The sequence below is a fragment of the Paroedura picta genome, chromosome 3 (assembly GCF_049243985.1).
Source record: "Paroedura picta isolate Pp20150507F chromosome 3, Ppicta_v3.0, whole genome shotgun sequence".
Lineage (NCBI taxonomy): Eukaryota > Metazoa > Chordata > Lepidosauria > Squamata > Gekkonidae > Paroedura > Paroedura picta.
Genome location: NC_135371.1, coordinates 58,146,559 through 58,173,212, shown reverse-complemented (window position 1 = coordinate 58,173,212; position 26,654 = coordinate 58,146,559). Strand labels below are relative to the sequence as shown.

General features: G+C 44.8%; 2 long non-coding RNA genes across 2 annotated transcripts; one reads left to right on the top strand and one right to left on the bottom strand.

Moving 5' to 3' along the window:
• Positions 1-14,534: 14,534 nt before the first annotated feature.
• On the bottom strand, positions 14,535-21,511 carry LOC143831124 (uncharacterized). The gene is made up of 3 exons (XR_013228734.1): positions 21,374-21,511; positions 18,478-18,556; positions 14,535-14,704 (listed from the first exon to the last, which is right to left on the bottom strand). It is a non-coding gene; the product is annotated as an uncharacterized LOC143831124 (long non-coding RNA).
• Positions 21,512-21,688: 177 nt separating this feature from the next.
• LOC143831123 (uncharacterized) lies at positions 21,689-22,942 on the top strand. The gene is made up of 3 exons (XR_013228733.1): positions 21,689-21,825; positions 22,627-22,714; positions 22,837-22,942. It is a non-coding gene; the product is annotated as an uncharacterized LOC143831123 (long non-coding RNA).
• The last annotated feature ends 3,712 nt before the right edge of the window (positions 22,943-26,654 follow it).

Below are 26,654 nucleotides of genomic sequence, written 5' to 3'. Positions count from 1 at the left end.
CCCAGCATTAGGCTCTTCTCCAGGGAGTCCTTCCTTCTCATGAGGTGGCCAAAATATTTGAGTTTCATCTTCAGGATCTGGCCTTCTAAAGAGCAGTCAGGGCTGATCTCCTCTAGGACTGACTGGTTTGTTCGCCTTGCAGTCCAAGGGACTCGCAAGAGTCTTCTCCAGCACCAGAGTTCAAAAGCCTCAATTCTTTGACGCTCGGCCTTCCTTATGGTCCAACTTTCGCAGCCATACATTGCAACTGGGAAGACCATAGCCTTGACTAAACGCACTTTTGTTGGCAGGGTGATGTCTCTGCTTTTTAGGATGCTGTCTAGATTTGCCATAGCTTTCCTCCCCAGGAGCAAGCGTCTTTTAATTTCTTTGCTGCAGTCCCCATCTGCAGTGATCTTGGAGCCCAGGAAAATAAAATCTGTCACTATCTCCATTTCTTCCCCATCTATTTGCCATGAATTGAGAGGGCCGGATGCCATGATCTTTGTTTTCTTGATGTTGAGTTTCAAGCCAACTTTTGCACTCTCCTCCTTCACCCGCATCAACAGGCTCTTTAGTTCCTCTTCACTTTCTGCCATTAGAGTGGTATCATCTGCATATCTGAGGTTGTTGATATTTCTCCCTGCAATCTTGATCCCAATTTGTGACTCCTCTAATCCCGCATTTCTCATGATGTGCTCTGCATACAAGTTAAATAGGCAAGGCGACAGTATACAGCCTTGCCGAACTCCTTTCTCAATTTTGAACCAGTCAGTGATTCCATGTTCAGTTCTCACTGTTGCTTCTTGACCTGCATATAAATTTCTCAAGAGACAAATAAGATGCTCTGGTATTCCCATCTCTTTAAGAACTTGCCACAATTTGTTGTGCTCCACACAATCAAAGGCTTTAGCATAGTCAATGAAGCAGAAGTAGACGTTCTTCTGGTACTCCCTAGCTTTCTCCATGAGACAGCGTATGTTGGCAATTTGATCTCTAGTTCCTCTGCCTCTTCGAAATCCTGCCTGTACTTCTGGAAGTTCTCGGTCCACATATTGCTGGAGCCTAGCTTGTAGGATTTTGAGCATAACTTTGCTAGCATGAGAAATTAGTGCGATGGTGCGGTAGTTTGAACATTCTTTGGCATTGCCCTTCTTTGGGATTGGAATGTAAACTGACCTTTTCCAATCCTGTGGCCATTGTTGAGTTTTCCAAATTTGCTGGCATATTGAGTGTAGCACTTTTACTGCATCGTCCTTTAAGATTTTGAATAGTTCAACTGGAATGCTGTCACTACCACTAGCTTTATTGTTGCTCAGACTTCCTAAGGCCCATTTGACTTCACATTCCAGGATGTCTGGCTCCAGGTCAGTAACTACCCCATTGTGGTCATCAGGGATGTTAAGCTCGCTCTTGTATAGTTCTTCTGTATAATTTTGCCACCTTTGTTTGATCTCTTCTGCTTCTGTGAGGTCCCTACCATTTTGGTCCCTTATCATACCCATCTTTGCATGAAACGTTCTCTTCATATCTCCAATTTTCTTGAAAAGATCTCTGGTCCTCCCCATTCTATTGTTTTCTTCTATATGTTTGCACTGTTCATTTAAGAAGGCATTCTTATCTCTTCTAGCTTTTCTCTGGAATTCTGCATTCAATTGGGTGTATCTTTCTCTTTCTCCCTTGCCTTTCACTTCCCTTCTCTCCTTAGCTATTTGTAAAGCTTCCTCAGACAGCCATTTTGATTTCTTGCATTTCTTTTTCTTTGGGATGGTTTTAGTTGCTACCTCTTGTACAATGTTGCGAACCTCCGTCCATAGTTCTTCAGGCACTCTGTCTATCAGATCTAATTCCTTAAATCTATTTATCACCTCCACTGTGTATTCGTCAGGGATATGATTTAGTTCATACCTGAGTGGCCTAGTGCTTTTCCCTACTTTCTTCAATTTAAGCCTAAATTTTGCAACAAGAAGCTCATGATCTGAACCACAATCAGCTCCTGGTCTTGTTTTTATTGACTGGATAGAACTTTTCCATCTTTGGCTGCAGAGCACATAGTCAATCTGATTTCTGTGTTGACCGTCTGGTGATGTCCATGTGTAGAGTCGTCTCTTGGGTTGCTGGAAAAGAGTGTTTGCTATGACCATTGTATTCTCTTGACAAAATTCTACCAGCCTGTGCCCTGCTTCATTTTGTACTCCAAGGCCAAACTTGCCTGTTATCCCGGTTATCTTTTGGCTTCCTACTTTAGCATTCCAATCCCCCATGATGATAAGCACATCATTTTTGGGCGTTGCTTCTAGAAGGTGTTGTAGGGCTTCATAGAACTGATCAACTTCATCCTCTTCAGCAGCAGTGGTTGGGGCGTAGACCTGGATCACTGTGATGTTGAATGGTTTGCCTTGGATTCCAACTGAGATCATTCTGTCATTTTGGGGATTGTATCCCAAGACTGCTTTTCCTACTCTCTTATTGATTATGAATGCTACTCCATTTCTTCTGCGAGATTCTTGTCCACAGTAGTATACCTGATGGTCATCTGAATTAAATTCACCCATTCCTGTCCATTTTAGTTCACTGATTCCTAAAATGTCGATGTTCAGTCTTCTCATTTCTTGTTTAACCACGTCCAGCTTGCCTTGATTCATGGATCTGACGTTCCAGGTTCCTATGGAATAAAAATCTTTACAGCATCGGACTGTCTTTTCGCCACCAGTTACTTCCACAACTGAGCGTCCTTTCGGCTTTGGCCCAGCCGCTTCATTCATTCTGGCGCTACTCGTACTAGCCGTCTGCTCATCCCCAGTAGCATATTGGACACCTTCCGACCTGAGGGGCTCATCTTCCAGCGTCATATCGTTATGCCTATTGGAACTGTCCATAGAGTTTTCATGGCAAAGATACTGGAGTGGTTTGCCATTGCCTTCTCCAGTGGATCACCTTTTGTCAGAGCTCTCAGCTATGACCTGTCCTTCTTGGGTGGCCCTGCACGGCATAGCTCATAGCTTCACTGAACTACGCAAGCCCCCTTGCCACAACAAGGCAGCGATCCTTGAAGGGGGTCAATGAATATACACATCTTTTATTAATGTATATATTATTTATTATTTATTTTTGTATTTATATACCACCACACTCCATTCAGACTCGCAGCGGATTACAATAAAACAATAAAAAAACAGTCCAATCCCCTTAAACTCCTTTAAAAAGATGGCAATACAGAGCATTAAAAGCTGGTGATACAGTTCTAACTCTGTAAATTGTGTCAATTAGTAAATAGTATCAATGTTATCATTGAAAGCATATTGCACACATACACTGTAAGGTAATCTTCTGAAATTGCTAGAACTGTAGCTCATTTCTATCTTTTCTTCATCCTTGTGGATGTGCCCTACCCCAAAAGTATTTTGACAGAATATCACAACCAATTATGTCCTCAATGATTACTTATTTTCAGTATGGTGGAATAAATAGATATCTGGAAACCAATTTAACATAGTCCATTATTACTTCTTTTATTTAGTAAAAGCACAAAAAAAGAAGAAGAAGAATCAGTGGGGGTATCGTCCACACATTCAATATAATTAATAAAATAACAAAACTCTGTCAATTGAAGTTTATGGGTTTGGAATGGTGTGACCACTTAGGACTGCACTGTAAATCTGTATTTTACACTGAACAACTATTCCTGATGAAGAATATCTGGATTGAAAACTGTCCGGGTGGGCCTGACGGGGAAGGGACAGGGAGATGAGAAAGACCAGCCCAGCCGAGAAGCGACTTACCGGAGTGGCAACACAGAGTCCCAGCCACCAACAGACAAGCAGGGAGACAAGGAAGGAAAAGCCCTGGCAGTGAGCAAGGACTCAGGGGACGGCAAGCGGGACGACTCCAGGTGGCACCGAAGACATGATGTGGCATCCGGAGGTCTAGGCAGCGATGACCAAAGTCGAGACGCTGAGATGAATCAACGCCCGCTCGAACTTAAAGTGATAGCACAGGAGGAGGAAAGGTGAGATTCAGAGGAGGTTTCTTGATGGACAGAGCGGGAATGGAAGGAAGAGAGGAGGGGGATACTTACCCAGTCCTGACAGCAGTCCAAGAGGGCAGACTGGAAAACGTAGAATATTCTCAGACAGCCTGTGAAAGGAGTGGGAAGCTGGAGGGACGCCAATTGGACACCCCAGCTCACACACCCCAGGGAAGGGCACATCCAAGGAAATGGTGGGAGAGGAACCTAAAGGAGAGGGAAGAGAGATAACTTAGCTGCTCAGACATCAAGTGATAGGAACACCCAGGGACAGGAAGGGCGGAGTAGGAAGAGGCATGGGAGAGTTAAATGGGGGGGGGGGTGTGGATCCACCCAGGGAGGATATAAGGAGGAAAAGGGAAGGTGCGTTGGTTGGTGTGTAAGGGTGAGCACTTCGTAGACCGAAGGCAACTGAATCAAGAGCCTGGAACCTGCAGCACATCTTGGCCTGTTTGTCTCTTGCGGGGGGAAAGAAAGCAGACATTATGGCAGAGAAGGGCAGAACCTCGGCAGAGGAGGGCAGAGCCTCAGGAGCGACCCAGTGGTGGAGCATGTAGGCAACTTGTGGATCGCTACGAGGGCCCTCCCAGTGCTACCAACCCCACAGAGTTGGACGACGCCAGTGAAATACCGTACTAGCCAACCCACATCCACAGCGCTCATAACCAGTAGCTTGGATGAGGAATGTTCGGATGCCTCTTCCACGGGGTTTGTGGCGGAAAGAATGTCTGAAGAGGGCACCATGAATTTCACCCAGTTTGGAAAATGGCTGGTGGAGCATCAGTCCCGCACCTGGCAAGAAGTCCTAGACCAACAGACAGCGACACAGGAGAGAATGATGCAGGAAATGAGGTGTGCTCTGGAGGAGAGGCTGGGAGGAGGCAGAACTGGAACTGGTGGTGCCACTGCGAATCCCCTGGGGAGAGTCCCATGGCCTTCTCTGGCTTGATTAGCCTGAGCATGATGTGGAAGCCTACCTCGATGCCTTCGAGAGGACGGCTGAAGCTGCACAGTGGTCTCGGGCTCAATGGTTCTATATTATTGGGCCTTACCTCACCGGAGAGGCTCAGGCTGCACTTAAAAACCTAGCAAAGGAGGAATCGGCAGATTATGACTCCCTTTAAAAAGCCATTCTGGATAGATTTGAAATTTCCCCAGAGATGTATCGCCAGAAGTTCCAAGCCATTACTTTCACTCAAGGGGCCAGACCGAGAGTGATTGTTAATAAATTGTGAGATGCTGCAAAAAGGTGGCTGGGCCCCACTACTGATGAAGAGAGGGGTTTGATGGAAAAGGTTGTATTGGAACAACTGTTCCAGGTCTTGCCGGGCCGTACCTGGCATTGGATAGCGTTTCAGAAACCTACCTCTTTACCACAAGCAACAGAATTACTTGAGGCCTTCATGGCAGCAGATCACAGAGAAATGGCAAAAGAAGGAGTAAGACCCAGTACCAGTAACATGACAGCGAGGAATGCCACTCCTGTGTCGTCTGGCTCTGGACCCTCCAATCCCAAGAATGGACAGGCCAGGACACCACTCTACCCATCTCTGAGGCCTTTGTGGACAAACAAAGGGCCCGGGAAAATGCATCCCAATCAAGCAACAATGCCATGGGCGCCTGGTGCAATCAAGGCTGAGGAGAAACCCTGAGAAGGAATGGATAAGGGACCATGCTTCACTTGTTGGCAGTGGGACCATTTTAAAAGAGAATGCCCCCTCATGGAGTGTGACATGGGATGGGATGTAGCCATGCAGAAAACGGTGCTCCCAAAGGGGAGACAACCCTGGCTGTTACCCATAGAAGGGCAAAAACGAGGCGCTCTGGTGGACAGTGGGAGCTCTATATCCATGGTTTGGAAACACGAATTACCTAGTCTATGTCCTGTCATAAGATGGGTCAACATCACCTGCTGCCACAGACATGTTGAACACTTCCCTGTGGTGAGAGTAAAAGTTAGTTATCTAGAGGGTTGCTGGGATGTGGAAGTAGTTCAAGTACCTCATTTGCCATATGCGGTACTGCTAGGAAGAGATACATCGCAGTTTCAGGAGGCCCTGGCTTGGGTCGCAGACTATCAGCATAGCATCAGTTGTCCCGCTGAGTGAGAGGAAGGAGACGAAGAGGAAAGATCCTGTGATCCTAGCGAGGAAAACAAGAGAATCTTCAAAACGACTTGGAAATCCTCACTCTGCAGGAGGAAGATGAGTCTTTGAATGAACTAAGGTCGCATGTGGCCATCGAAGAAGGAGAGGTAAGATACACTCAAAGGAGCCTATGATGGCCACAAATAGTCAAGGAAGGTGGGGTGTGGTTCTGTTGTCAGAAGGAGAAAGGGGCCATAGTGAGACAGTTGTTGGTGCCACGGAGATACAGGAGAGAAGTACTAGAAACTGCTCATGATCATCAAATGGGCAGGACACCAAAGGAGTAAGGCAACCCTGGGGCAATGGTTTTTTCTGCCAAATGGGGCCAAAGATGTATTGGATCACTGCCGTCTGTGTGAAGCCTGCCAGCGCACCACGGGAATAGGTCCTCCCAAGGCTCTTTTACAACCCCTGCCAATTATTGAGACATCTTTCGAGCGGATTGGAATGGACTTCATAGGACCATTACCGCGGACGCCCAGAGGTTCATGTTACTTGTTAGTCATCATGGACTATTCGACCCGTTATCCGGAAGCCATTCCTATGTGTGCTATAAAGAGTGAAGGAATCGCTCGGACATTAATGCAATTCTTTGCCCAAGTTGGGCTACCTAAGGAGATTTTGACGGATCAGGGGTCACCGTTCACTTCGGCCTGCATGCGGAAAGTATGCCAAACCCTTGGTATCTCACAAGTCTTTATGACTGTCCACCATCCACAGACTGACGGGCTCACAGAGCGGATGAATCAGACCTTGAAGAAAAAACTAAGGGCCCTAGCCTATGGAAAACCAAAAACATGGGACTTACACGTTGACCCCATTTTATTTGCGCTACAAGAAATGAAACAGTCCTCCAATGGCTATTCACTGTTTGAATTATTATATGGCCAACAACCAAGAGGCGTGTTGAATTTAGTAGGCAAGAAGTGGGTGCAAGATCTTCCCAAAGCCGGGAAAGTACACAGAACTTATGTACAAGAGTTGCGAGAACATCTAGCAGCTGTGAGAGTGGAAGCTTGACGCAACTTGTTGGCAGCCCAACAATACCAAAAAGCCTGTTATGACAAACGGGCTCATGAGAGACAATTTAAGAAAGAAGACTTCATCTTGATCCACAGAAGGGGATTGGGGGCATCAGGTGGTGATAGATGATGAGGAACCTACAAAATTGTGAGAGTCTTTGGGCCCGTGACATATGAGGCGGCCCACACGTCCGAAAAAGGAAGGCCATGTAAAATCCACATCATTCATCTGAAACCCTGGTACGTACAAGTGTGTCTTGGAGATGGTGGCTGACCAATTGCTGGATGGTAGACCGCCATGGCAAGACAAAGAGGGTAACAGACCAGAGTCCCTGCCCACAGACCCATCTTTAACAGAATCGCAAAGACAGGAAATAGAGAGGAGAGTTCAGCAGTATCCTGGGCTTTTCTCCAAGATCCCAGGTAGAACCCATCTGTTAGAGCATGCTGTACTAACTGAGCCTGGGGAACTGGTCCAAGTACCCTGGAGGCCCTTCCCATTCAAAAAGTGGTCCATGGTTCAAAAAGAGGTGGAATATATGTTGTCCTTAGAAGTCATTGAGCCTTCCTGAAGTGGTTGGTGAAGCCCTATAGTGATGGTGACGAAGTCTGATGGTTCAGTAAGGTTTTGTGTTGATTTCAGAGCAGTAAATCAGAAAGCTACATTTGACGCATACCCCATGCCTCAAGCCAAACACCTGGTGAATCCATTAGGGAAAGCACAAGTTATCTTGGCTCTGGACTTAACAAAGGGGTACTGGCAGGTGCCCCTAAGGAAAGAAGATCAAGAGAAGACAGCATTCACAACTCCTAAGGGATTGTATCCATTTACCATCATGCCTTTTGGGCTTCATGGAGCGGTTGCCACTTTTCAGCACTTGGTGGACTTAGCTCTGCATGAGTGTTCTGCCTTCGCGTTCGCATACATAGATGATATCATAGAATCACAGAATCATAGAGTTGGAAGGGGCCATGCAGGCCATCTAGTCCAACCCCCTGCTCAACGCAGGATCAGCCCAAAGCATCCTAAAGCAATCAAGAAAAGTGTATATCCAACCTTTGCTTGAAGACTGCCAATGAGGGGGAGCTCACCACCTCCTTAGGCAGCCTATTCCATTGCTGAACTACTCTGACTGTGAAATTTTTCCCCCTGATATCTAGCCTATATCGTTGTAGTTTAAGCCCATTACTGTGTGTCCTTTCCTCTGCAGCCAACGTAAACAGCATCCTGCCCTCCTCCAAGTGACAACCTTTCAAATACTTAAAGAGGGCTATCATGTCCCCTCTCCACCTCCTTTTCTCCAGGCTGAACATTACCAAGTCCCTCAACCTATCTTCATAGGGTTTGGTCCCTTGACCCCAGATCATCCTCGTCGCTCTCCTCTGTACCCTTTAAATTTTATTTACATCCTTCTTGAAGTGAGGCCTCCAAAACTGCACACAGTACTCCAGGTGTGGTCTGACCAGTGCCGCATACAATGATACAGCCCAAAATGGCATTTGCTTTTTTTCCACTGCATCACACTGCCTGCTCATGTTTAGCTTACAATCCACAAGTACACCAAGGTCTTGTTCACACACAGTGTTACCTAGAAGCGTATCCCCCCTCCAGTAGGCATGCTTTTCATTTTTCTGACCCAGATGCAGAACTTTACACTTATCTTTATTAAATTGCATCTTGTTCTCATTTGCCCATTTCTTCCATTGTGTTTAGATCTCGTTGAACTCTGTCTCTATCTTCTGGAGTATTTGCCAGTCCTCCCAATTTGGTGTCATCTGCAAACTTGATGAGTAGTCCTTCCACCCCCTCATCTAGATCATTAATAAATATGTTAAAAAGTACTGGACCAAGCTCCGAGCCCTGAGGTACCCTGCTACTCACCTCCCTCCAGTCTGATGAAACACCATTGACAACAACTCTTTGAGTGCAGTTCTCTAGCCAATTTCCTATCCACCTAACTATCTGAAAATCCAGATTGCAGTCCTTCAATTTATCCATCAGAACATCATGGAGAACCTTATCAAAAGCTTTACTAAAATCCAAGTAAACGACATCAACCGAATATAATAATCTGCAGCCCAGATTGGGCTACTCATGTTAACCATTTTACAGCTGTGTTTAACACTTTAGCCAAGGCTGGTCTAGTGGTGAACCCCAAGAAGAGCAGATTGCGATTCAAGCATCTCAAGTATTTGGACTTCATAGTGGGTAATGGACAGCTAAGACTGGTCCCTGAGAAAGTGGTGAAACTAAAGAATTATGGGAAACCCAAGACTAAATGACAAATGAGGCAATTCTTGGGATTTGTGGGGTATTATCAGTGGTTTGTACCCAATTTTTCCAGTAGGGCTGCACCACTTATGGATATGCTGGTTAAGACCCAACCCGATAATATACAATGGACTCCTGTGTGGGAAAAAACCTTTTGGGATTTATGTGTGTGTCTGTCACATGGAGCAGTTCTACAAAACCCCGATTTTGACAAGCCCTTTATTGTTCAGACTGATGCTTCTGGGTCCAGATTAGGGGCAGTGTTAGCCCAAGAACACGAAGACGGAGAGCAACCCATCTGGTTCCTGAACCGCAAACTCGCTCATCCTGAATCTCGTTATTCCACCATAGACCGAGAAGCTTTAGCAGTTTTGGGGGCTGCAGGGTCCCTGAAGTTCTACCTGACAGACAATCCATTCGTGCTGGTGACCAGTCACAAAACCCTGAAATGGATGGACAAGGCCAAAGATCACAATGCCCGCATTATGAGGTGGTATATGTCTCTCTCTCCTTTCTCATTTCAGGTGGTTCATCGGCCAGGAAGATTGGGGGCCAATGCAGACTTCCTCTCCCGACTTTTTGAAGATGAAAGTAGTCGGACGAAAACTGTAAGGGGTTAGGTATGTCCGGTGGGCCAGGCGAGGAAGGGACAGGGAGATGAGAAAGACCACTAGACAAAGCCCAGCCGAGCCGAAAAGCGACCTATCGGAGCAGCAACACAGAGTCCCGGCCACCGACATAGAAGCAGGGAAGTGAGGAAGGAAAAGCCCGGGAGCGAGCAAGAACTCAGGGGACGGCGAGCGGAACAACTCCGGATGGCGCCAAGGACATGATGCGGTGTCTGGAGGTCTAGGCAGCAACGACCAAAGCCTAGATGCTGAGATGAGTCGACACCCACCCGGACTTAAAGCAATAGCAGAGGAGGAGGGGGGGCGAGATTTAAAGGAGGTTTTTCAACGGACAGAGCAGGAATCGAAGGAAGGGAGGACAAGGGATACTTACCCAGTCCTGACAGCAGTCCAAGAGGGCAGACTGGAAAACATAGAATATTTTCAGACAGCCCGTGAAAGTGGTGGGAATCTGGAGGGACGCCAATTAAACACCCCAGCTCCCACACCCCAGGGAAGGGCACATCCAAGGAAACAACGGGAGAGGAACCTAAAGGAGAGGGAAGAGAGATAACTTACCTGCTCAGACATCAAGTGATAGGAACACCCAGGGACAGGAAGGACGGGGTAGGAAGAGGCATGGGAGAGTTAAATGGGGGGGGGGGGGTGGAGCCACCCAGGGAGGATATAAGGAGGAAAAGGGAAGGCGGGTTGGTTGGTGTGTAAGGGTGAGCACTTTGTAGACTGAAGGCAACTGAATCAAGAACCTGGAACCTGCAGCACGTCTTGGGAAGGGAAGCGGACATCATGGCAGAGAAGGGCGGAACCTCAGCAGAGGAGAGCGGAGCCTCGAGTGGGACCTAGAGGAGCATCTCAAAAACTGGTGCCATTTAAACAACTGGGTGTTTTTGAAGAAGGTGTATTTGTTTGTTTTGTGTCTTCTGTTATTCCCACCAGTTGCAGGAACATGCCACATATGACTGATCTGCTGCCACTTACTTTTCCTCTTTACTCCACATATATAAAGAAGGAAAAAGAGGCCGTTGTCATGCTGGTTCACATAATGTCTACAAACTCTTGGGATCAGATGAGAATCAAACCCAGAACTATTTATTCTTGATGCTCAGATGCCATGGAAACCAAAGCAGTCTGGAGTCTGAAAATTAATCCCATTTTCATCCAAAAGTGACAATTGGAAGCCAAAGTACATATATACACACAAATATTTAGGATATGAGGGCATACAACTTTGTTCACATTTGTGCAAGAACAGATGCACATAGCAGATGCACACAGATATCTAAATGTCTGCATAGGAATGTGTAGGTGATAAAGACGAACAGACTTTTAAAATCCATAAATCAAACGTGAGTATTAATTTTCTTCGACAGACCCTCAAATACAAATTTATATCCCTTGAGTACCTTAGTGAACTCTGACTTGGAATAATCTACTTCATTTACATTTTAATGTAGGCAACATTTTGACTTTGATTAGTTCAATTACATTGTTCAAAACTGCACTAATGAAAGTCAAAATGTGATTCTGAACCAAGCAAAGGTTAAGAAGCCAAAGCCACATTCCCAATGGTTTGAAGGTACTCAGGGTTTCAAGTGCACAATATCCATCCCAGCATCCAAAGCAAACCCTTTCCTCAAAGGACAGGGGAGTGTAGGAGGAATGTGATCAACCTAGCACAGCCTTTCCAGTATATCGTTTCCATAGTGTTAACACTCTATAGTCTTGTAAAATATAATTTGATGATAGATTCAGGGCCAGTTCTCCCTTTATGCACTTTATGAGAGAATGAACACCTGTAATCAAGCTTTCTGTGGACTACATTGGCATCTGTAAGAAAGGAGCAGTATTTGAATACCTTCCATGTTGCCCTGCATCCCATCAAAGGGGAAACCAGTTTGATTAACTCAAAGTCATCATGCATTTATCCATCTTTGGCAACAACTGCATCTTGTCCAACCTGGTTGTGTAGCTGTTCCCCTCAATAGTGGATGGACAGCTTCACCTGACAATTTGTGAGGAGCATGGAAGCCCACCCATTGCATTTCTGAAGGAAAAGCTGCTAAAGACAGCCGGTTTTACTGTATGTGTGCAATAATGGTACCTGAGAATCTGTTCTGGGTATGGGAGACAAGGTAAAGGGCAAGCAGAACGGGGAAAGGGTCTCCACTGCCTGTGGGAAGATGAGTATCTGCTTCTTCTTTCTGAAGCCAGTCCAAACAGATTCTATGCAGATAGTCCCAAATTCAATCCCCATCATCTCCAGTTGACAGGATCAGCTAGTGGGTGTTGTGAAACACCTCTACTTGAAACCCCTGGACAACAGCTGCCAGTCTGAGTAGACGATACTGGTCTTGGCGGATGAAGGGTCTAGTTCAGTATAAGGCAGATTTATGTGTACATTTCCAGATCAAACCTTGTGGGATCCTTAAAAATCACATGAGAAAAACGCAATGCATAGAGCCAGGCTTTGCAAAGGCCCACCCACTCTCTCCAACCTCTCTTCCTTCCCTTGACATTTAAACATCATCATGATTATATGAAATTTTGAAGAAACATGTTTTGATCCCAAAGCTTCCTTCTGTTCCTCAACCCTCTTCTACAGTGGTACTAGTTTGATAACAATGGCTCTATTTACCACTATCAGGACCTTTTCCAGACAGCAAAAAGTTTTCCAACCTTGATTTAGAGTGCTGGTTCTTATCTTTAAGGCCCTTAACAGCTTGGGACCAGGGTACCTGAAGGACAATCTCTTCCCATGCTATCCTGTTCACTAAATATCTGTCTTTTAAGCACTGATCTCTGTGCCCCTGCCATGAGGCAGGTGTTGGGGTTTTTACGACTTCGCCGCTCCTACCCGGGGATTCACCAACGAGAGGCGTATCACCTGGACCTTTATCCAACCCTGCAGAGTCGGGTCTGGGGGAGTCCTCAGTGGGGGGAGTCCTCAACGAGGAGCAGTGTTTGCGCTTGGAGGACCAGGGAGGAGTGAGGAGCAGTCTTGGCCGGGCAAGGAGCCGCCCAAGATTGAAACGACGGATGCAAGACGCCGGAGCTTCTCCTTTAAGGGTTCGGTGGGTGGGGGATGCGAGGGAGGAAAGCTACTTAATGGGAGAGGTCGGCGTCAGTGAGGAGGTGGGGTTCGGGATAGTGCAAGAAACTATCACGAACCCGGGAGTTTCAGCCCGGGTTTCCCGGTGGACTCCATTCTGAGACGTCGACTATCTGCCTCAAGTGCTATTCCGACCTGCCTTCCCGTCTGCCGACACCGTGGCGGAGCAAAGAAGAGGAGCGGACCCCTCGAACCCTGCCAGCAGGTGAAGATTACAAAAAGGACATTTTCCATGGTGGCACCATACCTTTGGAATACTCTCTCCCTTGAAGCACATCTGCTACCTACTTTAATATATTTTCAATGCCAGGCCAAAAGACATCTTTTTATTCAAGCTTAGGGGTTTTATCTTATCAGCTTTTTAATGGTCTGGTTCTGTTTCATGGATCATTTTCACGCTGTTTATGTCAATGGCTTGTATTTAATTGTTTGTTTTGAATGCATGATGATTTTAATTCTAAACTGCCTTCAGCAGGACTCTGAAGAGGCAGAATACATCCTAAAGAAATAACTATGCATACTCCTGAAAATGAATTTAGAATGTCAAAACTGAATCCGTTTCTTGCTCTTTCTTTAGCAAGGTCAGCATTCTCATGGTCTGGCCATATCTGGAGACGGCGATACACAAAATTCAGTTGACCTACATCCCATCCCATCCTAAATAAAGTAGCAACATGCTAAGCTAATAGGAGACATGCTGGCCAGTCTCCTACAACAATTCAGTGCATCTTTTGTTAGCTGTACCATTTGCTCAGCTTTCCTGCTGGCCTTGTGAGCGCTGGGGGATGTGAGGCTCAATGGTGATAGTTTGACTAGGGTTATGTCTGGCACAGTCTTGGAATTCTCCCAATATAAGCACACCCCCATTATCTGAAATGATAGCGTCTAGCACTCTGTGAGTTACAAACAATTAATGAAGAGCTGTTATGACAGCAGTTGATGTTAGGGCTGTTAGCAATGGTTCCTCCAAGCTATTTTCTGTATGAATTCACAACATGTTAAAAGTCCTTATCCATAAAAGGTTCTGCCATTTGTGGCCAGGACATCTGGGTCATTTCCTAACGGAAGGCTGATTCCTGAAGATTATGAGGAGGGGATAGGTTGACAGGTACATAACCCTTTATCATTGTACATCCCTGGCCATCAGACATAGCTTCTGGCCAGTGCTTTCATCTGTATGATGCCTGTGTGTGCTAAATATAGTGTTGACAGTATAATCTTACAACCTGCTGTGGAATTTCAGCCTAATTTCCTACAGGAAACAATGGTCACGAACAGACAGTTCTTGAGAATATGATCACAGTAGTCTGAATTCATCTGTCGGTTTCTTGTAGGGCTGTCCCCGCTATGCTCATTAGAGAACAGGTGACAGGGTAAGCTCTTTTGCTGTCTTCCCTTCCAGCCTGGGCATCACAAAAAGGAGACTTGGGCATTTGGATTCCTGATGAGAGAAGACTGCAGCTGGAAAGATTGGCCTGGAAGTTGGGCTGGCCTAATGCCAAGCTGCTGGATTACACATCTGCTGGGCAAAAAGATACAATGCTACTGTCACCAGGATTATGCAGCACCACACCCAAAGTTTCTGTTTTATGAAGGACTTATTTTGTTATTTTTCTCTGCTGTTTTCTCCCCAATAGGGGTCCAAAGTGGCTCACATCATTCTCCTAGTTCTTTATTTTACTCTCATAACAACCCTGTGAGATAGGTTAGGCTGTGTGTGACTGGCCCTGTCACCCAGACATGGCAGAGTCATGATTTGATATCGGGCCTACAAAATCCTAGTCCACCATTCTAACAACTACACAATACAGGCTGTTGCTATGCTAGTCTGTGCATCAGAACATTTCTTGCAATCTCTTTGCTTCCCAGAGCTGATCCTTTATCTGCATGCTCTGTCACTGTGGCCCTTCTTCTCAAAATGAAGCACAATGCAATGGTCAGAAAACCAAAGAATTCCCCATCTTTATTAGCTACTAGGGACAAAGCCCGTTGCACCCGGGAGACAATATACACCTGCACTGTGACGTTCTTGGGTTCTGGCTCTCCTCCTCCTCCTGCTCCCCATTCAGTCTTGAGATCCAGTGTGGTCAATTGGTTAAAGAGTAGCACACTCAAATCCAAGATGCCTATGCAACTCTCTGGGTTGCCAAATTCCAAATGGGGGCCTTCGAGAAGATGAAAGAGAGAAAGACAGGATGAAAGAGAGAGAAAGGGACATAGAAAGATAAGAGAAAGAAAGGGGGGAAGGGAAAGTAGGAGGGAAGGAAAGCATCAGTTCTTCTGAAGAAAATGACTGTTTGGAGGGGCACTGGCTCTCCTACCCACACCCCAAACAGTTACAATATAGGTCCCCACTGTCCCCACTTTCCCATCCAACCCTACATCTTCCAAAGGCCAGGCCAGTCAGGCTTTGGATGGGTGAGCTGCCAGCTTCCCACTCCCAATATCTTCCAAAGGCTGGGCCAGGCAGAAAAGGCTGCAGATGGACTGCCTCCTGCCTGTCCCTTCCTTCACACTTCCCAAAGGCCAGGCTGGGTGGACAAGGCCATGGGGGCTGCCTCTTTCCCATCCACCCCACCATTTCTAAAGGTCAGATTTTTCTGACTTCTGAGGAGGTAACTGCAGTTCAGGCAGATATCATTGCCCAATATGGACATGCTCACCTTCAGTGGGAACAGCTGGATGGGGAAGCGAGGTTGCTGAAGAGCAGAGGTCTCAGGCGTGGTATGTTTGATGACTGGATTGTGAGCTTGGGCCTTTTTGTAAGCAATATGCAAGGAGGAGTGGTTGAGCATTTGAAAACTCACTTCCTGGGCTTCAACCTTCAGACAGAAAGCTGGGAGGAGATACCACCCTTAATGTATCTTGATTCTTCAGGCTTCTTGGCCATCGGGCACAAGCTCTATGTCTCTGGAGGGCAAAGGCTTAACGGCTCGATCTTAGGAAATCCACATGTGTTTGATGCTCTGACTGGCCAGTGGATACAGCTGTCTTCCATGTCTGTATGGCCAATTCTCGGAATTGGCCAATTCTCGGAAGACCATACAAGATGGACTGCCTCCTTCTCACCTACCCCACATTTCCCAAAGGCTGGGCCACGAAGGAAAGCCCGTGGGGGAATGCCTCCTTCCCACCCCTCCCCTATATCTCCCAAAGGGTAGGCCATGCAGGGAAGGTCATGGGGAGATGTTCAACAGGCAGAGAACTCTGAGCAGCAGGAGGGAATGGAACTGCAGGGCTTAAATTCCAAGGTTGTTACAGGAGCTCCTCATTCCTATGCCCAGCCTCAAGCTGCAGCTCCCTGTCTCACCTGAGCCAATTAAGAAATGCCAGCTATGTGCTGGAAGAGAACTGCAGTCTAAAAATCAGCATGCCAGGTTAGCAAGACAGTTGCTGACTGCAGAACACTGTGAGTCATCACAGAGTGAGGACTACAGCCTATGTTAACTTGAGGCTGGGAGGCCTGGGTTGTGGACAACCTGTGACCAGTTCCTTTTGCTGATGCCCTTGGGCTGTCTGAAAGAACCCTTGAATCACTGGACTGAGTTAAAACATTCATTGCATTCAGTCTGTCCCTTGGCATTCTGTTTTTGAAGTACAGATTAACTCTACCTCCCTTTCAGCTCATCTGTGCTTCCTTCCATAAGAGAGCTGAAACCTGAGATGGACATAGGAGGCAAAAAAAGCAGTTTGCTTCCCTCCCTTGCCTGGGGGAGATTGAGAGTCGAAAGAGGCTGAGAATGGAGCAATTTACCAGCAGCAGGGCCTTTCAGAGAGGCCATCACCTCTTCCACCCAGGAAGCAAAAGGAAGAAGAAGAAGAGAATAGATAAATCCCATGATTGGTCTTCATTGGACGAGTGCTCTCTCCCTATTGGTGGCACATCCTCAGGAAGGTCTAATGAGGTAGGGAGTGTTTTGTCTGGATGCAATGTGAACTAATTGGCCCTCATTGGCAGATTACAATTTGAAACGATTGGCCTTCATTGGCAGAGTGTTCTTTCCTTATTAGCTACACATTATCAGGGAGGGCCAATCAGGTAGGGATTGAGCTGTCTGAATGCAATTTGAACTGACTGGCCCTCATTGGCAGATTGCAGTTTGGTATTATTGTTATTATGTTAAATTATTATTGTTATAATATTACTGCTGTTACTGTTACCTGTTACCATGTGTTAATTGTATCCTCCCTGTTTCCTGTAAACCACCCTGAGCCCTCAGGGAGGGTGGTATATAAATATAAGAAAGAAAGAAAGAAAGAAAGAAAGAAAGAAAGAAAGAAAGAAAGAAAGAAAGAAATAGATTGGCCCTCATTGGCAGAGTGGTGTTTCCCTATTGGCAGCACACCCCCATGGAGGGAATTGGCTGCATGCAACTTCAACTCTATAATATTTAGTTACACCCCCCAATTTTTAAAATAAAACCAATAGTGTCTCTTATATATAAATGTTATTAAGAATATAAATGATCTGAGAAAAAACACAATATATTTGGATAGAAGGTCCATGACAGAATTACAACCAGAACTAGTAGGCCTGTTATTATGGAAAGGGGACCACAGGGAGTTTCTCTTCTCCATGCAGTCTCAAGACAGAAAATGCTCTAGTGGTTTTGAATGTCACTGATATTTTAGAACTGGATTTTAATTTTTAATACAAGAATTATATAATTTTAACTATACTTATATAAACTCAGTGTTGTTTTTATATATTACGGATTCCTCTGATAAAGCCCACTGACAAAACACGTAGGGAATTTTTGGAAATTTAACCGAGTAATGAAATATTTTTACCTGATTTTGTACCATTGGCACTGTCCTTATAGTTCTGCTCTAAATCAGAGCCCTACACATTTGCTTTTTTTAAATCCTTGGAAGCTCTATACACTAACACCTCCAAGCATCTCATCTGGTTTGGCCCTACCTATGGGGCCTCCCATACCCATTACATCAAGTGCACGTAGCAGTCTGGCTGTTGGCTGACATTAAAGCAGTCAGTCTCTGCTGACCCACATTTGCAAAAGTGCTACAAGGTTTCCATAAAGTTTTCATGTACTGTAATTGTGGAATGGCATCCAGAACTCCATTTCTTTCTGCCTTTTCATCAATACCTTATATTTAACAGGATATCCCTTTGTGTAAGATTCCAAAAAGGTATGGGTTAGTCAGCGACACAATGTGGAAAATGAGCTGAGAATTTCCACAGAAATAAAGATTCTCACATTTAATTGACAGAACAATTTCACCAAGTGAGAAAATCATGCCCTCATCATAGAAATTAACTCTTTGGAATACCTTTTGGAGTCGCGTTGAGGTGAAGTTCAGCTCCCGTCCATGACTTTCCAAGACTATGCAACTGTTAAGAACTGCTAAGCTGGGGAAAAAACAGCAGAGAGAAAATGTATCCACTTGAAGCGCCTGTGGAATGCATAGAATTCTGGGCCAGGGTTCTGCCGGTATGAGATTGCTATTCCTCAATTCATTAGTTTAAATTCAGCACTATGTGAAGAGCTCAACAGAGAAACATGGAAACATGGCCCCTGACCTGAAGAACAAATAGTCTGACATGTAAACAACAGAACAAAAGCTTCAAGAATGAGCCACAAAGGTAAATAATGTGACTTGCTAGGTTCACAAGTACACAAAAAAAAAAGATATGTGTGAACGTCAGTCCAGCATCCAATAGGCACATTGGGAACAGCACAGTCCAGTCCACATTAGACTGGGCAGAGGTATTTTTTTAAAAAAATTCTGAGGGAGAACAATTTCTTCTGGTGCTCTAAGGACACTGGCACATCAGCATTCTCTCTTGAACAACTGAGTTAAGGTTTGCTGGGTCAACTAACAGAAAGGACAGGGGATAAAAGAAATGGAAGTATGAGAATCCAAAATGGCAGAGTGGGAAGTATCTGGATTCACTGAATCTGGATAGTCCTTATCTCCACAAGCACTATTCTTCTCATCTCTCTTGGAGATATCAGCAAGTTTCTAAAGACACATAGCTGTAGGAAAGCAGTGTAGTGTAGCAGTTAAGCATGGCAAACTCTAATCTGGAGAACCAAGTTTAGAGTCCCCACTTTTGCACATGAAGCCTTCTGGGTGACCTTATACCACTCACTGTTCTCTCAGAACTCTTTCAACCTCATCTATCTCACAAGGTGCCTGTTGTGGGAAGAGGAAAGAAAGGAGATTGCAAGCCACTTTGAGAGTCCACAGGTAGAGAAATGTGGGGTATAAAAACAAAATTCTTCTTCTTGTTTTATATTTATTTGAAAGGCTCCCAAACATGCTTAATTTCTCAAATTGGATTCTAGGCACTAAGTTTACTATAGAGACAAACATCCCCATTCCATGTTTTTCTATCTACTGGCCATATGTTTTTTTAGAACTTGCCAAATGGACTTTGATTTTCATCCCTGCTCAAAACGCATGCTAGTGTTAATAGCTGCTGATACGTTTGGAAGAAATCCACAATGTGACATGCTGGATTCACACAAAGAGTTCTGTTACATGCTAGGGATGCGGGTGGTGATTAGGGATGTGCTCCAGAGTTTCCTTCCACTGGTCTTCAGCCATGTTTTTCTTCAATATTTTTGTTTGCATTCTTCATTAAAATTATTACACTTTCCCCCCTATTCCTTATTTATTCCCATTAGTGGAAATACCTTACCATTTCACCAAGCAAAGTTTGTTTATTTAATTGTTTATTAAACTATCTATACTTCACTCTTCCTTTTTGATTCAGTTTGAAGCCTTCCTCCAAACTAAGACCTCATCTAAATTAAGTGACTCTTCCATTGGGTGGAGGAAGGTTACTTGAAGCATAGTTGGATGATCTCCATTGTTTTTACCAGGAAACAAAATGTTGGTTTCTTTTTGGCTTTTCAATCAAGATTGCACAAATGTCCCAAGGATTCACCTTGACAAATTTCAAGCAGACAGGAGAAAATGCCCCCCATCAAAAGTTATTGTTATTGTGTGCATGGGTTATTGTGTTTTACTTCCATTCCCAGGATCTTTAAGAGGTGCGTAGGGGGCTATGTATTTTTAATGAAAAGTGAAGCATGTGAGACAAGGGAGCCTTAGACTGTAGAAGCCCCCCCCCCACCTTACATCACTGCTGGGGTTTGATGTCAGCATGCTTGTTCCAGCCCTGCTGACCTCCAGAATCAGAGGTGACCTGGAAGAAATTGATTTAAGCAGCAGAATAAGATGAGCTATATTATTTAAAAACCAGCTTCTTAGCTATCTCAGTTCTTTACATGTAAACAAGTGATCGTCTGCTTTTTACCCTACCTTGGTTAAACACAGGTAATGTAAGTGGGAAATGTGGTATGTATACATGTGTTTACTGTGGGGAGGAAGGACAGAGCTTTAGCCCCTGTCCTTAGCTCCCCTCTTCAAAACTGGGGAAGAAATAACACCTTATTCTGTGCCCGTCCTTTCCTTTTCTTCAGCTCAGCCTACCAGCCACTTTGTAAAACAAACCAAAAATGGTTGTCTTTCAGGACAGATGCATGGGCTATCTTTGGGGGGGGGCACACAAAGGCTGGGCCCATACTTCTGTCTTACCTGAGCTTCCCCCTCTACCTCTTTCATTGCTGCCTTTATACCCACCCCACATCCGCCCAGTGCTACAGTCATATCTCTTCTCTACAGACACTGATAAGGAAATGTCTCATCCAGATGCTCAGACACATATCTATAACATCAGTTAAGCCATTTTAGGAATTATTGAAATCAGAATAGGTAGATTAACTGTATTATTAAAGGATCCATGTTCTGGAGATGACAATTCGGGTGGCAGATGTAACATCAAGACAGGCCCTGGATGTGAAATCTCGGCCAGAGAACTGTAGGCAGATAATAAGAGATTCCATGCACAAATAGGGGCACTTTGCTCCTCAGCTACCTGCCGATTTATCTTCAGTATAGGTTTTACAGAACTATAGTATGTAGTTTTAACAAAACCTATCTTTTAAAAAATAAAGGAAACCATTTATGCATAGGCAATGTACACCTTGTATGATGTAGGGATTTGGGCAGCATCAGAATACAGGCTAATTCCCCACGTAGCACTGCCCACTCTTTATAATGGGCCCGAGCCAACAGTACATGATCCCCATGGACAATGAGGGCTCAATCCCCAGTCATTTCTGAATTATATATGGCAAAACCAAAAAACATATACATGTGGCTTTCTTCCATCCTCTGGCTGGCTGGATCAGGCTCTCCTGGTATAAAAATCAATGGGCAAAACAAGCAGGCAAAAGTCCTTTTGCCTTTGCCTTTGCTCTTCTCCAATCTCTCTGTCTTGTGGTGCAAATGAATTGCTTCAGATTCCTGTAACTCAAGCAGAAAGCAGGGCCCCTTGCTGATAAAACCAGCCGGCCTGGATAGGGTTGCTATGGTAACTTTCACTTTCTTTCCTCATCCCTTTGTTTGGCAGTGGACCCGGACTTTTGTGCACAGTCATAATGGAGCCAGACTCTTGGGATATTTCAGGGGTGAGGAGAGAGTATTTTCATGCAGTGGCATGTCACTTGGCCCATCTCCTTCGGTGACTCGAGCATGGAATGCTATTGACCAAGAAGACCCCATGCAGGGATGGAGGCCAGCAGGAGAAAGCACTTCAGGTTTCAGGTGGGAAGAAATAATTCTTCTCTCCCTTTCTACCTTTGCCTTCCTACCAACACTTTGTCCACATAAAATGCACATAAAAACACCTTTTGTTTTGTTATCTCACCTCTTCCTGAGTTCAAGAATTGTCTCTCCAGACATATAATTCAAATAAGAGAGAGAGAGAGAGAGAGAGAGAGAGAGAGAGAGAGAGCCCTGTTTCTTTAGCATCCAACCTGAGATGTGTTAAATGCCCAGAGAACTTTGCCCTTCAGTGACCCCATCAATTGCCGAGGGGTAGCCGTGTTAGTCTGCTGTAGTAAAAAAGGCGTCTTCCCATTGTAGGAGCTCTAGGAAACTGGCAGAGACCCAAATGCACCTTGTCATTCTCTATGGTAAAGGGCAAGTATTCTCTGAAATAATATTGGAATTAGGGATGCTTCTCAAAAATTCAAAATAGCCAGAATCTGGTGTGAATTAGATGGGTCTGCTAAAACTGACCCTCTTTTGGAGCTGCCAGCAAATTTGTCAGAATTGATGGGAAAATGTTTGGTCGCATTGCCAGATTTGTATTAGACAACTCACAATCATGTCCATTTGTTTGTGCCAAGAGAGCTATCAGGAACACTCTGCACTGTTCTGTATGCAAGCCAAGGGAAGGTGCAGGTACATTCTGCATTCACAACTAACCACCCTTTCTCAAATATTCTCTTTTTGAATCTCACAAATCTCATGAGAACCGTTTGTGAGTGTGAATTAATGATTTTTGCTTTTCCCCTTCACCTTTTGCACCCTGATTTAATTCATTTTTGTTCCAAATTTTAGAATCAGCAGCATGATATATTTCCCACCCCCTAAAAGTCTCATTTCATGAACTGAAGTTGTGAACAACACGCCCTTCTTAACATACCTGGTGAGTTCTGTATGGCATAGCTAGTTTGACTCAGTCCTGGTAGCACCTGTCTACTTCCAAAATACTTTGCAGAGAGGATTTAACTGAAATTCCTTCATGTTTGCCTTTTCTTTTCATCATAGAGCTGAGAGTGGATGCTCTTCCAGCCAATCTACCCGATGCATGCAGAAGGCAGAAGAAAATCTTTTTTACTACCTGTGTTTTACTACCTAAAAGTGTCTCAAAGTGGCTTACAACTGCCTTCCCTTCCTCTCCTCATAAGAGACACCCTGTGAGGAGGTGGAGTTGAGAGAGCTCTGAAAGAACTGTGACTGACCAAGGTCACCCAGCTGGCTGCATGTGGAGGAATGGGGAATCACACCTGGTTCTCTAGGTATCCAAGAGGAATTGATGTACAACTCACAGGCAGCAGGGAATTAGGAGGTTTCCCATGTTCATTCTGTAGTGGTACAGAACTTTGCACACAGTGAAAATTAATTGAGCAACCAAGTATATCTTTTCACTTTGTGTTTTAGTCCTCCTGGCCCCACAGGAATGCTGAAAGTGTGAATAAGATTGGGAACCTTCAGAAAGATGGGAGAAGGCAATTAAAACTGGATAATGCAACAGGATTAACATTCACAAGCTCCTGAGCCACCACAGTGTCCCGGTTGCCTACAGTCATGTAAACAGTCTAGGATGTGAGAAGGGAGGGGCAGCTGCCAAGGAACCTGCATCTTCCATCTCCAGTGATTTCACTACTCCAGTGATTTCACTAAATAAGATCAAATGGCTCTACATATATATTCATATGGAGCTTTCAAATTTCCAAAGTGTCTAATGTATGTTGTTTAATCCTTTATGTTGTTAAATTCTCTTCCTTCCCTTCCCTTAGAGCAGGGGTGGCCAAACTGTGGCTCTCCAGATGTTCATAGACTACAATTCCCATGAGCCGGCAGGGGCTCATGGGAATTGTAGTCCATGGACATCTGGAGAGCCACAGTTTGGCCACCCCTGCCTTAGAGGGTCAGTCAGACAGACTACTGCTATTCCTGTGCTGTAAATGGAGCTAAGGCTTTGAGGGGCTATCTTGCCTAAGGCCAACTAATGTTCATGGTAGAGGTGAGATCCACATTTGGGATTTCCTATTTTGTAGCTTTGCCTCTTAGCCACTATGCTGCATTAAGTTTGATACTCTGGATGAGGAGTTACAGTCCATTTGCCAAACCCCCCACCCCCAGTGTCCCTCTATGCATATTAGGATGCAGGCCAAAAGACAGGGGAGAGACATACGTTGCACACATCCAGACACACTGGGAGGGAGCTGACCAATGACATTACAGATGGCTCAGAGATTTGCTTTCCTCCTTGCATTAAGAACTGGCCCATTGTGTGCTTAGCATTTTTGTCCATTTCTTCACTGTTCAGCATATGTGCCAAAGGTTACCTATACTTGCTCTGTACTACCACACACAGGAGGTAATATGGACACAAAAGACATGAATGCATTAAATCCCTTTGGCCACCAGGTACCCACAATAAAATGCAACTATGATACACATGAACAGAATATGCTTCTGTCCTGGAATGGCAATACTACTCAGAGAAGGCAGACTCTACCACAATAAACAAAATGAGTAGCAATTATTTGGGTAATATTCTGGTAAGTCTACCTCAGATGGAAACAGAACCTGTGGATTTGATTTGATGCTACTTGGCAATAAAAGGTAGAGACATTGAATAACAGTGGATGATAGGGCCAGTTTTACTGACCATTCCTTCCTTACAGAGGTGAGAACAATACAGGATAGGCTTACAGTGGGGGTCAAGAGATTATCCTCAGATCTTGCTTCCCTTCCCTTAATGAAAATGGTGAAAAGGAGGACTGTAATGGTAATTTGTTGAAGGACCTTCAGAGTTGTTCATTGCATCACCAGGCTTGTTTCATACATTTATTGTAGGGCATTTTGACATGACCTGGATAGCCAAGTCTAGCTGATCTTCTCAGATCTTGGATGAGAGACCACCAAGGAAGTCCAGGGTTGCTATGTAGAGGGAGGCAATGGAAAACCACCTCCGTTCATCTCTTGCCTTGAAAGCCCTATGGGGTCGCCACAAGTCATCAGCAAAAAGGGGGAGATCTAACTAAATGGGGGTATTCTCTCTGAGCAAGGAGTCTGCAGAACGCAGCTAGGTATTCATCAGCACAGGTCAAAAATGAAAGGCCGTGTTGATAAAATCAGTCTGCAGAATCATGAAATGGAACCAGATGGCTTATTGCTGCAGGACCTTGGATAGTTCTGAGGCTGACAACTTATTCCAACAAAGACTGGGACCAGCCTCATCAGTTTTTACAAGCAGGAGACATGTGAGGAGTCGTGAGGAAGGGAAGCTTTCACTCCCTTCACTGGCACTCCTCTTCATACTGTTTCCACTTTCCAGTGCTGTCTGGAGGCCCCCTCCCCATTGCCAGATCCAGTTTTTCTCACCGTTCCCCCCACTTTCCCTCCATTTGCACCTATCCCTCTCCTTTTTCCTGTTTTCCCTTTCCCCTCTGCCTGCTACCTTTGGTTGTCCTACCTTCCCTTCCCCTTTGGTGTATGGCAATTCTCTCCCCATACCTACTACCTACTCCTAACTCTCTAGCAGTCCCTGCAGCCCTTTGCACTTCCAAAAGGGTTAAATAAAACAAAATAGTTTAAAAGCATGACGTGTTTCACAAGAATTGAGTTGCACTGGCAATATTTGGATTGCCTGAGCAGCCCAACAGAGTGTCTGAGATCTCTTGTGATGTAGTCTCACGAGATCTGTGCTTTTAGAACTGTTTTGTGTTTTATTTCATCCCCTAGACGTGCTCAGCTTCCACAACAGCCATACATTATGTGCCTGCAGACCTAAGTTTTGCAGCCGTCTAGCTGCAGTGCAGACTGCTTTATATGTAAAGCCTCAATCCTATTCTTGATGCAAGTCGCAAGAAAGGGGACAGAATTGTTACTAAGTGCAGTGGGCCTGAACACAGCACAGTGGTGGCCTGGACTATGCTGGAATGTAGACTTCTTTTAATTGTCCATGGGAATTAGCTGCACATTTGTTTAGTGTGTAACTAGAGACAGGACCACAGCCTGAAACCTTTGATCAAAAGGATTTCCAGCATCTTTGCTATAAAGATCTCAGGCAGGAGGGCTGGGGAACACAACAAAGCAGATTATACTGGGCTAGATGGATCGGTTTTTCAGCTCTTCATATGGTCAAAAATATGCCTGTTTGTAGTCTGCTGGAGTTGGCAGCTAACAGATGTAAGGATTGCTACATTAGATATTGTTTGAAGGACAGGTATAAACAGAATCTAGATCGTAAAATTCTTCCTATCACTTTGTCCCTTCCTATGTATTATGTTTGTTCATTTTTCATGCTTTTTTCTCTAATCAAACTGGAAAAAGACTTCAGTCCTAAAAAAAAATTAATGTACACCTTGCTTACCCTTTCAGCTTTGATAGAATTTATATGCCTCCCTGCCCTGTTCTTGAAACTCTCATAAGACCTTGTTATTCAAAAAACTCACTGTAAAAGCAGGAGCTTTCCAAGTAGTAGCCAGCTTGCAAGAACTTCCCTGAAGGCTGCAGGTGAACACCAAAAATAAAATGCTGAACCACCTATGATTTATAGGACACTCTTGGTTATTCATAAGGGAACTGAGCTGCTTCAGTGTATTTGCAGTCAGTGTAACGGGAATACACTGGATATATTTAAGGATGTGTGCTGATTCACTTCAGTGTTAATGTGTTTTTGTCTGTACTCAAAAGCAAAGAGACAGGAAACTGCAGAGATTTTAACTCAGGGTTTATTTGTGTGCAGTTTGTCTCATACTTCCTCCTAATTAGTAGGACATTTGTGTAGGAAACATACAAATTATAAGCGACACATAGACTGTGCTTTCAGGTAGGTGCTCCAACCATTTATA